This window comes from Plectropomus leopardus, chromosome 11 (genome assembly GCF_026936395.1).
Source record: "Plectropomus leopardus strain MGB_pleo_1.0 chromosome 11, ASM2693639v1, whole genome shotgun sequence".
Taxonomy (NCBI): domain Eukaryota; kingdom Metazoa; phylum Chordata; class Actinopteri; order Perciformes; family Serranidae; genus Plectropomus; species Plectropomus leopardus.
Window position 1 is genome coordinate 18,258,542 of NC_142186.1, and position 12,433 is coordinate 18,270,974.

A 12,433-nucleotide genomic window follows, 5' to 3' on the forward strand; every position below is an offset into this window, starting at 1 on the left:
TGTGGAGACTCGCCGTGCAGCGCATTACTCTGCAGAGAGGGAGCTCGGAGGAGCTTTGCCTCCGCACAGACACAAACTGAGACTTTTAGTCCTACATTCACATCATCCAGTGGGTTTGATTCAAATGGATTTATAAAAAGGGCCACCACCTGCAAGAAGTAACGTGGAGGTGACGGCGCGCGCTCAGGCGAAGGTAGGCTCCAAGAAAAGGTAGAAACAGTCTGCAACACTTGTGATTGCGTGAGATGTTGACTTGCTGATTATTTGGCTGTAAGATGATCTGTGAAGATCAGGATGTTTTTCTAAAGCTTCCAGCACAAACGGGCCTACTGCCGACGAAGTTTCAGGCTACTTTGAAGCGCGCGCGTATGTGTGTGTCTCTGTGTGTGTGTGTGTGTGTGTGTGTGTGTGTGTGTGTGTGTGTGTGTGTGGTGAGGGAGGGGGCTTAAAGGAGGGGAGTAACTGAGAAACGGACGAGAATTTATCATCCAACTTTTGGGAGAAAAAGAGAAATGTATGACACACAGAAACCTCTGACTAATCCTATAGACAGGAACTGTTGTGTCAGACATGGACTCGAAGTTGGACAATAATAAATACACTAGACTGACTGCACTATCAAATTACATTTTAATATTTTCTTTGCTTCTTTATTGTCGGAGAAATAACTTTAAGTTTCCAAATGGTTAATTTGCTTAGAATATTTTCGTGCATCTTATTCTAAAAACTATAAAACTTCTTGACAACATAAACCCACGATTTTATTTCAAAGTTATTAAACAATTATTATTATTATTATTATTATTATTATTATTATTATTATTATTGAGTTAAACTAATCAATGCACTTGGTTCTTGACATTATGTAGGGCTGTAGTCGTGGGCGCACGGTGCAAAAATCATGATACATTTTTAGATTGGGTTTTTTTTTTTTTTTTTTTGGTTTTTTTTCTTTTTACAGTTAAAGCTCTCGCTTTTGTGACCAGATATCGCGGTTCATTGACGTGCATCAGAAACTGACATGCAAGTGATCTGTAACATTAGACAGGTTATTAAAATAAATAAAAATAATAATATAAATAATAACATGTCTATTATTTCTCTTATGGCCTCCATATTTTCCCACCTTTTAAGTAGGTTATTTTAAATTTCAATTTATCTATCACTTTTTGCATTTATAAAGACATTTTTGAAGTACAGCTTTCTTGAGTATGGTGTAAGTGATAATTAGTATAAAAGGAGATTAGAGTACCTTCAACAATACATGCCCTTAAGACAACAAAAGTTTGTTTCATGTTGTTGCATTAAAAAAGTTCATTTTTGGCTGACAGAGCAGGTGCAGACTTTACAGCTAGTTTCACAATTTTAAGTGAAATTCCAGATTTTCCTTTTTGAGCCTCAGTGAGATTTGAAAAGTCTTCTGGTTGGCAATTAAACTTTTTCTGTCCCAAACACAGTCTCATCCACACCTTAACAATACCTCAGAAGGTGAATATTAAAGCCAGGAGTTGGTTGAAGTGTGTGCAGATAAGATCAGAGTACAGGACTGCACTTAAGGCAAGGAAACAGAGGAGAGGCTAAACAGAAACAGACAGCTACAGTGCATACCTCCTGCATCTGGAGTCTGCTGATTATCGAATACATTAGCATCTAGAATTCAGCTCTTTGTTGAGAGGGCGTTTTATTTGAAAAGTCAAGGCAGTTGTTGTCCACAAAGTTAAAGTTAAAAGAAATCATATAGTGTCCCACAGACTCCAAATCTGAATTTCTGGTGTAAAATGGAAAATCAATGATTAGTATTTGATTGTCTTTATTATACCAACACTGGCCTTGCTGTCTGTAAAGCTGAAAAAAAGTTACGGCAAACAAAATAGCAGAGGAAATTAATTCGAAGAATTATTTGGTTGGAAATATGATACAAATATATTAAAAATAGATATCCATCCATAATATCTAATCCATAATCTTTGTGCATCTCTGTGAAAATGGCAGCTATTAGTACATGTTAACAGTCCACTGACCTTTACTGCTGTTGAAAAAAAACAGCTACCTGCAGCTGTGTATACATGTTCAGATGACAGCATCATGAGCTCAGACATCAAGTTATAAAGAACTGCGTGTCGAAGAATAAAGAATGGGATTTCATATTTCTACTCCTTTTCGTCTGTTCACTGCAGGAGAATGATTATAGATCTTATAGATTGTTATCGAATGTTAATGAAGGTTAAAAATAGGATAGCTGAAGCATATTAAATATTAAAAACTGAAAAGGACAGCCAAACGGTTTAATAAAATGCAGATTCAGAATATATGAGTTTCTTTGTCACCAGATGTGTGTATCAAGATCAGTTTGTTTTACTGTGATAAAAGCTGAAATGTAGCTGTAGATATGAATGCATACTTTAAGCTTCATTTGATAATTCTCTCATAAATCATAATCATGAAGACGTGGACCCTTAAATTTCTTTTTTTTGTGTGTGTGCAAGCACAGGTGTGTTTCTGGGAATTCACTGCGCTGGGGACCCACTTTAGCAAATGCAACAGGACCAAATGCACTATAGTCCCTGCTTCTGAGCTCTCATTTCTGCAATGAAATGAAGCTAATTTAAGTTCAAACTTAAAACTTTAATTTTGAAAGTTCAGAAGGATTCACTGGGTCCATTATTATGTCATTATTAAAAATTATCTCCTGAAATACATGCTAAATAATCAACTGTTGGTTTGAACGTGTTATAAACTGATCAAAATCACTGTCAAATTATGTGGGAATCGAACTTTCGAGAATGTTTCCCAATGAATATAAAAAATTGTCCTTATATGAATCCTTTTTATCAACTTTTTATCAACCAACTCTAATTTCTCTAACCTGGCACTGAGAAGTGAAAATACTTCATGTCCCAAAATATTTCTGTGCAGGTTCAGCAGCATTTGATGTTAAAGTGGCACAGACACCTGTGCTGCACTTGCTTGATTTATGTATGAGAACAAAACAACAAGAGGAGTGATTTGACTTCAGAATTATTTGGCAAAATTATTGACTGAAACTTTTGAAATTTTACTACTCATGTTTTCAGATAAGGTCAAACTGCATTTTTCTTTTTTGAATCTCTCATCTTCCAAAAGAAAAAGATGTTTTGATCATATATTTTTGCATTTAAGAGTTCACGTAAACTTACAGGAAGAAAACCAAAAAAAAAAAAAACAACTATCGAATGTAATGTCTTATTTTTTCAGGGAAACATTCATTTGCAAAGGGTCTTTTGTGAGATCATAAATCATCATGAAGCTATTTTTCTGAAAACCTGTCTGGCCTTTTTAGGTAAATAATCTATGCCAATGTTGAAACATTATTTCTTGAGATATTTGGATAAAAGTGGACACAATGGGAGGAACTGTGTGCCTCTGGCTGTTTGAGAAAATGCTAAATAGATGCTTATTTAAATCTGGTCGATGGCTTGGGAGCACACACAATGTTTAATTTGGCAAATAAGAGTTTTCAATTTGAAATGTGAAGCCATAACAGGTCAGCATTTCATCACAGTGAAGGGGTCACAGAGAATGACGCCATGATTTATGCATCTGATTGTATGCAGGACCAAAGATGTCCTTTGACACATTTCCAGAGGACACAGTCAAAATGTGTGCACCTTGTGTCTAACCTTTATTTGCGTGTGATGTGTGCCACCCAGGCTGCAGACAAGACACGGATCAGTGTGTTTTAGGGGAATACACAATGATGTCACAGACAGGAAAAGGGCTGGAAAAGGCTTGGCACCTTTTGGAATTGGCCGGATCCCCATTGGCTCAGCAGAAACGTTGGAATAATAAACAGGCAATCAGAAGGCAGCATGAGTGTACACAAAGGCATTGCAAAACTTTGCAGATAATAAAAGCAGATTTTTCACTGGAGGGGAATGATTATTTGTGTTCTTCAGTTGTCCATAAATAGAGGGCCTCTCACAGGAAGTATAAACATACAGATGGAGTGGAGGGCCGTCGCAGTCCAGCACAGTGATTTCAAACATTCCTGTTTATGTTCAATCAAGACGGAGTATATATATAACTGTAGCCCCAGTTTGAGCATGAAATACAAAGGATTATTTTCTGAGGGGAGAGGAAAAAGAATACCTCACTATAGAATGTAAACTGTGTGATGAGTGTTTCACTCACTGTGGAAACTGAGACACACATTAAGAAAAGCACATGTTTGGGTAAATGCAACACACTGTAAAAACTATAGATTCAGTATCACTCTCTTATAATACATTTGTGATGTGTAAAAAAAAAAAAGAAAGTTTCTCCTGATTCAAAGGAACTTCCTCCTGGATGGGAATGGAGGCAGGGGACAATTTGTCTCTTATTGAGTTTCTGAGTGAAGCATGCAGTCCTTGTGTGGTGCCTGGGGGGTTAATAGGGCTCTAATGATGCAGCGTCCCTGCTCCTGTCCCTGAAGGCGCTCCACCACTCCCCGGGTATTAATCCCATTGCCTTCATTAACCTGCTGGCCCACCAGTCCCACCAACACTGAATACCAGGACTAATGTCACACTTATAATTGATGTGTTGTTACCTCCAGTTACAATGATCTCCTTATTCCTACTGAAACATCTTAAATGCTTTATTCTTGTCCAGTCTTTGCAGGTATGCAAGGAGAATCTAATGAGAGTCACTGCAAAAATTTGTTTTGGTGCAGACTTGAATGATTTTAATTGGATAAAAGTAAAACTAACTTTTTTACAATTAGAAATGGATATTTAGTGATGGATAAAAATAAAATGTAAAAATAAATGTAAAAAAATTAATGAAATCAAGACTTGTACTTTATCAGTGGTCTTTTGACACTACATCCTGATGACAATAATGGAAATAATCTCATGGGCTTTATTATGTTTTATCCTTTTGACATAATTGTATAAGGACATTATGTTTATATTCATATATATAATACTGTTTATATATGATGTCAATATGAGATTTTAATTTTTAATTAAGAAGAATCCATTAAAATTAAGAATCAATTGAAATGCCCCCCCCCCCCTGCCTGTCCATGAAATTGAAGAAGAAATTTGTTTCTTAAATCTTTACTCTTCAGTGGCTTTAAAAAAGCTACCATAACTGAGAAATTGTGCCAAAATCAAATATAGCAGCAATGTACTGATTTATAGAACTGGCAACTGAGAGAAAAAGGAAACTATGTGGTTGAACTGGTTTAACTGGAGAAAAACAAAGGTGTAGTAGAGGGTATACAGAGGTATACGGGGTATACCCATTTTTTTTCTAACTCTTAACAGCACCTGTCTGTCAAACGGTTATTGTAATACACTGGAGAGTAAACCCACTTCCTCATCTGTAACCCACCCACTGACCTCGAGTACGCCCACCTGAACAAGGGCATCAAATCTGTATTCCAAACAACCAGCTGTGACTTACAGTGTAAAGAGTGAATGTGAAGTTTTATTTCATGATTTAAGAGCCTTAATCATCTTTTCAACTGTTGCCATGACATCACTGAGTAGTAAACACGGATTAATTTTAATATGTGTTGCTTTAGGCGAGTTCTCACCTGGCTTTAAAGTTCTATAAAGTTATGACTCATCATGTGTTTCCTCACATCCCAGCAGGAGCGTTGGTGCAGGACGCTGACTCTTCACACATGGCGTCAGGATACTTCAGTCCACCAGCAGAGGAGACACCTGGTCAGCAACACCAACATGAAACAAGTTGTTATTAAGCAGCTATGATTCGTTTTATGATTGATTAAATACGCTATAAAGAGTAACTAAACCTCCAAACCACTTTGTTCAATTGAAAACCAATATATACGGGCATTTAGTAGTCGATAGATTCAGGTCCAAATCTTAACATTTAAATGCAAAGTATATTTAAAACATTTCATCTGTTTTTTGTATTTTACTGACAACTTGTACAGTAATTCTGATGCAATAATATATCAACTGCATAGACATGACTTTTAAAAACAACCAGAAAGTATTAATTTTAAAACGTGTTACGATGACATTTAAAAGTAACACATATTCAAAATGCTCATATTTACACATATGAAAAGGATTTTTCCCTTATATACGCCCTCAAGACGACACATAGAAGTGAAAACCTGCAAGTTTAATAACCTGAGCTGTTATAATAAACCAACTATTATAATAAAGAAGTCCGTGTGAGACCCCATTGAGAAGCCAGTGAAAATCTTAGTGTAAGACAACATAAACCTCATCTTATCTCCTCTATCTTCATGTCATCAGGGTGCTGACTTCATCCTCCACAACAGAGGGCCGGCCGTTTGTGACCTTAGTGCTAAATCAAGTTCAAAGAGGACCACTGGTGTTTGGCAGATAGTTTTACATAAGGGCAGAGGGAGAACAGTGTGTTTGGTCAACCTCTGGCTCCCCCTTTGATTCGCAGCTCTCTGTGACCCCTGGCAGAGCGACACCACTTAAGGCCCTTCATTCAGCCACACTGGTCGGTCTGATAAGAAATGGGGGTAACAAGTGATCTGATGTTGTACCACTTTGAATTTTTATGGTCTGGCAGTTTTACATAAAATGTCGTGCTTTTTATATGCACGAGAAAATCCTCCACACAGAAAAGTCCCACTCAAGTAAAAGGCTGAAATTAGATTGGAGAATTGGTATGTAAAACAGTGAATGAGACATAAAGCTGGCTTTTGTTAATTTTAACACTACCTGTCTGGATTTGAAGTATAGGAATGATAAAAGTCACAGACAGTATAACAAAATATATTTTATTTGGTTCCAGATGTTGGGTTGATTTGAGTTACACCTGCAACCTTAATGATTGTATGAAATGTGCATGACGTCAGTGGTTGGCATGGGTTTCTTTTGCATTCATCCAAAGTATATAAAACAGGAAATAAAGATTAAATTGCTCGTGCAATGAATTTAATCCCTGTTTATCATTTTAAAAAGTGCTTCTTTGATGCAGGTGATTGGCAGTCTTTCACTTTTCCCTTTTCAAAATATATGAACAAGATGTCTTAAAGCAGCAGTTCAGTCTGGGCCATGTTCTGCTGTTTTTGAACCAAATAGTCTGGTACACATACATGCAAAGAAATACATGTGGCACATTAACTTTCCACAGACGACGTCTGCACACAACTGGAAACCCATCAGGAAAAACAGCACTATGTTTATTTTGTATTACAAGTGTATTATCACATTATAAGCATGAATAATGTATTGTGATTAGACTGCTGTTTATTTAGGACCAAACTCAAAGCGTTAATAAAATAATTCTGTGAAGCAGGAGAGCGGCTCATTATTTCTCAACGCACGCTGTTTCCTGTGCTTTTTATTGGACGAAGGATATGTAGGATTTTAGAGGAAGCAGAGTTTTTAATGGCGCACAGTGAGTTAGCAACATCTAATGGCACGAAGAGGTTCTTTGTCTTCACTGTAACCTTAAGAAAATACTGCAGAAAGTTGAAGTTTCAAATGTCCTTGGGAACACATGTTTAAGCAGGTTCAATGAATGTTTAACAAAAGAAATGCCTGCCAAGGCATCGCTTGTGAGTCACCTTTTCTCACACACGCATAAGTTTGCTCTGCTGTATTCGTGTTATGTGTTATTTTGGTTCATTTCCCTGACCTTTAACACTTGCCCCAGAGAGATGCAAATGCCCAAAGAACATAATGGCTCCCTTCCTGTGTAAAAACTAGGCCGTAAAGGAAGATAATTAGGGTTGTCATGACAACGGGGTCCAGCAGGCTGACGGTGCCGTGTTCGCTCGCAAGAACTTCAAACGGTATCAAAGCTCCACCACGGCTGGTACAGGAGCTCTGGTTTGAATTAGGGAGCGACTTCCACGGTCTCCCTTCAAATTCAAGATCAATATGGAACACCCCCTTCAACAAAAAAAAAAAGAAAAGGAGGAAAGGGCCCGGCTAGTACTCGTCCAGACAGACCTAGAGATCTGGATTTCATTAGAGACAATCATCTTATCTGTTTCATCTCAATGCTGCCCCAAGGGTTGGCAGGCAGACCAGTGGGCTCTTTGCAGTTTGAGAAAGCCTGCAGCCAGCCAGAGGCCTGTGGATCAGGTCATTAAAACACTCCTGCCCCTGCTGCTAGTGATAAAATATTTTCATGCTTTTGTAAATAGATTTTCTTCTTTCAACCCCACAGGACACAAAAAACACAACTTTTCTTCTCTGGGTATCCCAGGATAAGGGTGTCCTAAAATTTTGAGAGGAGTCAGCCAAAACATTGTTAGTTTTGCTCTCAGGTGAAGCTCGCATGAGCATGTCTGTACTTTCTTTACAATCTGTGGCTGTTCGTCATCACCAACGTGGAGCCCAGTTGCTCAAGTGCCCAGTCGGCTTGTTAAGGCTGGTTTCTCGGCATATGGCACGGACACCTGTCAAAGCAACATGGACAGTACAATTATAGCCATGACAATCCTACTCTTTGCTTAAAGATAGGAAAACACTTCTTCAGAAATAATATCAGGTAGTCTACTGGTCACTACTTAAGGAATAGTTCGACATTTTGGGAAATACATTTATTGGCTTTCTTACTGAGAATTCAATGAGACTGATGCCACGCTCATGTCCCTCATTTCGATATGTAGTTAGAGCCTGAAGACAATTAGCTTAACATAGCATAAAGACTGGTAACAGGGAGAAAAAGCACCCGTAAAGCCAACTCTGTCCCCTAGAATAAACATTTGATTAATTTGCAACAGCAAATTAGATTTTAAAGGAATATTATGCCGCATGATTATTTTGCAAATTAAGATTTTTATGTTTTGGGTATACTATGCATGGATTGTTGGTTACTGCTTGTAAACACAACAGTCATACTTAGCCCCCGTACACTGCAAGTTTAAGCGGACAAATGAGTTCCCAACTGGGACAATTCATGTACATGAACGCACCCTCAAGTAAGATGAATTACTCAGGAAGTCAGCAAAAATTACGGTACACAGTTGTCAAGTTGAAGTCATACATACAGAAATATGGTGGACGAAAATAAATATAAAGTTGATAGCAGTACATTTTCAATGAATTCCCATATTGCATGTCAATGTTTTCGCTCACACCTAATTTGTAGTTTGGTATTAGGTTGTAACCATTAGTTGATGCCCATGTAGAGCGACAGATGATCGGTTAGAAAAGTTTTTTAATAAGATCAGTCAGCTAACATAATAATTTAGTAGTTTTAGGGGATGTACTGGTGAAACTAAGTGTAGGATAACATTCATCATATAAAGCTTTAAACTGTTAACATGTTAAGATGTTGTTGTAATGGAAAAGCTGATACTTAATCGAGCTAACCGCCTGCATCCATTTTTCCAACCGAAGGCATGCAAACTCTTCATCATTATTTGTCCCAATCTTCTCTTTAAAGATCTAAACCTCTGAGACCTGAGAGTATTGGTTAAATTCATTTTGAAAACATAGGGAAAAAAGGCAATAGCCAACTTGACAAGAAATGTCCCACAAATTGAAAAAGAAATGCCAAAAGTCAACAAGTAAATGATCTGAAAATTAGCAGAGGGAGATGATATTATATAAGGGGAAAATGTCCAAAAAATATATATTTATAAATTGTACCATCATATAATTAAAATTACAAAATAACAAAATTGTAAAAAGAAAATTAACATTTTTTCAATTAGTTTTTTTTCTTCTTTTTCTTGTTTGTCTTTGGTTTTTACTTTCCTTTTTATTGCTTATTTTCAGGTTATTTTCTTCCTTAGACTTCCTTATAGATCCCTCTTTGCCACATCTTCTTTGCTCATTGCTTTTTTTTAAAACTTTTTTTTTACTACTCATAATTATAGAGCAAAACATGAGAGTGGTATCAATCTTATCATCAAACTGGCTCTTTTAGATAGAGAATAAGCCAAATGTCCGACTATTACTGTAAACAAAATGTCAAGCATGCTCAGGATCTGGTGACCAGCACCACTCTTTGCGAGGTGGTTTAGATAATCTGCTACAGTTTGGCTCTGGAAATAGCTGCTTATTCAAGAAAGGGATGCCCTTTGTGGTTTAATGAGGGGGGTGAAACGGTGGTGGCAAAGGAGCAGAGAGGGATGTGAGGCCCACGCAGGACCTGGAGCTGAAATTGAGAACCCTCCTCATCAGGGGTTAGGGATCATGGGCAGAGACTTCCCTTCATCACAGCCAAGCTGGGAAATGCAGAGGACAGCATGGGTCAGCCCAGACAGCCCGCTGTGTGCTGTTACCATGGCAAACATCCCAAGGGCCAAAGAAAATAGATGACAAGTACAATAATATGAGGTGTAATCATGAAGGTCAGATGCCTGCAATGCGCTGCCTCCACGCTCAAGGCCCCATATTCTCCAAAAGTGAAAAAAAAGTCAGTGTACTTTCAGGGAAAATTACTCAGTAATGTGGTCATTTTTCCTCCATGCCTCTAGAAATCAGGAAACCTTGAGGGACATGCTCTAGAGACTCTCCATGAGCAGCCACTGAGAGATATTTACTTTCCGGCTCTTTGTACTGGGTGCCCTGCAGATGGAATCTAGCATCCTCTTTAAGGGGAAATTTTATGACTTATTAACTGTCAACAGTTCATAACCTCCAAGGAGCTATTAAACTTCCTCCTGTGGTCACACCAGAGATGGCAGTGTTTGATTTAGACTGGGAAGATATTTGAATGTTTTTACTCCTCTCCACCCTGCGTGCAAGTGCAACAAAATAGTGGAATTGGCTTCGACATCAGATCATTTTGTCAAGATAAGGATAATAATGTGTTTGCTTTGTTTTGAAAATTACAGAAGGCATAGCGTAGATTGAATGTCTACAGTTGAATACAAGAGAGAAAAAAACAGACAAACAAAACAACAGAAAATGCCTTGTGATGATACAACCCTGCAAATATTTAATTACCAATAAACCCAAATAATATTTTTCATATAATTAAATAACTCGTCTAACAGCTGCAGGCAAATAACTGCAACATTCCCCTCATCTAAGTATCAAAATTGCTTTTCCACCTTTTTTTCTTTCCTTGAGCTATATCATAGTTATATTTGTACTTGAGAAATGGTGTCAGCGGTGCGGCTAAATCATTTATCACCAGCCAAAAACAACCAGGATGAATAATTGAGTCCAGATGTAGCTGATTCTAGCTTGATACCAGGGTTCATTTCCTGTCTGTGCTTTGTAAGACAACCTATTACACCTCCCAGGCAGCTGCCGGGTATACTGGCTCAGCCTGAATATCAACACTCCTCAGGTGTCAGCGAAAGAATCACACAACACACACCAACATCTCCTATTTTTAAATCATATACTGAAGAATAAGGAGGGATTATGCTACATTTTTCTGCAACTATTTTATTCATTCTTTAATTATATAACCCTGATTAGTAAGCAGTGTAAGTAAGTACTTGTACTCAAGAACAAATGTTTATTTTTGAGAGTTTCTGTTGTGTTTACTTTACTTGTATTTCTGTTTACTTTACTTGTTTTTCTGCTTAAGTATTACTTGAAGGTTTCACATACAAAATGTATGCTCAGTTTACGATGCACTGATACAAATTAAACAATCCAATATTGTATCAAGTAGTTCAAATTAGCCACTCACATCTTAATGCATAAGTGATAGGAAGTCAGCAGAGGTGTGGCCTACAGTCAGATGTGAAACACGAATTTGATGACTTAAGACTCCGCAAAATCAAAAAAGACTTGCAATTCAACTTAGACTTTAAAAGCAATGACTCATGACTTCACTTGGACTTGAGCCTTTTGACTTGAAAATTCTTTTAGTCCTAAGGTTAAAAAGTATGTTATTTAAAAAGTGTGCCATAAATCAATTAATTTCCTGAATCCACTAATGTTAATGCTATTCATTCCCAGCAAGTCGATGCTCAATTCCTCACATCCTCCAGTCAAGCATCCAGTCAAGTTGCAGGACAGAGCCATGAAGAGCTAACGTCACGTTACTGAGCACCCGATAAAAAAAAGATACCATAGATAATTTTGTTTATGTACAAAAACTACCGGGTAGTCAGCAAAAAAAAAAACAATGAAAAAAAAACAGATTGCAGTATGAAAAACTTATGGGTCAAAAATGTCACAAGAAGATGCAACACATTTCATCTTTGTTCAGCATCTATGAACAAAGTCGAGGCAAATACTAACATAGTTAGCGAGATAATGCTTAGATAACATTAGCTTAACTACTTAACTTTTTCAGAGAGATGTAACAAATAAGTGAAAATTTTAAAAAGCACTCACGATTTATGTAAATTTGACATACCATCACTCAGTTGTTGGTTAAGAGGGCATTATTACATACTTCGGACTCAAAACTCAAGGTTTAGGACTTGGCACTTGACCTGGGTATTGCCAGTCTTGACTTGGGATTTGAGTGCAAAGACTTGAGATGTTCTTGTGACTTGCAAAACACCAACTTGGTTCCA

The 12,433-nt window shown here is 37.4% G+C and overlaps 1 long non-coding RNA gene across 1 annotated transcript; it reads left to right on the top strand.

The window, feature by feature from the left end:
- On the top strand, positions 1–7,283 carry LOC121945128 (uncharacterized). The gene is made up of 3 exons (XR_006105945.2): positions 1–193; positions 5,619–5,696; positions 6,261–7,283. It is a non-coding gene; the product is annotated as an uncharacterized LOC121945128 (long non-coding RNA).
- Positions 7,284–12,433: the final 5,150 nt, after the last annotated feature.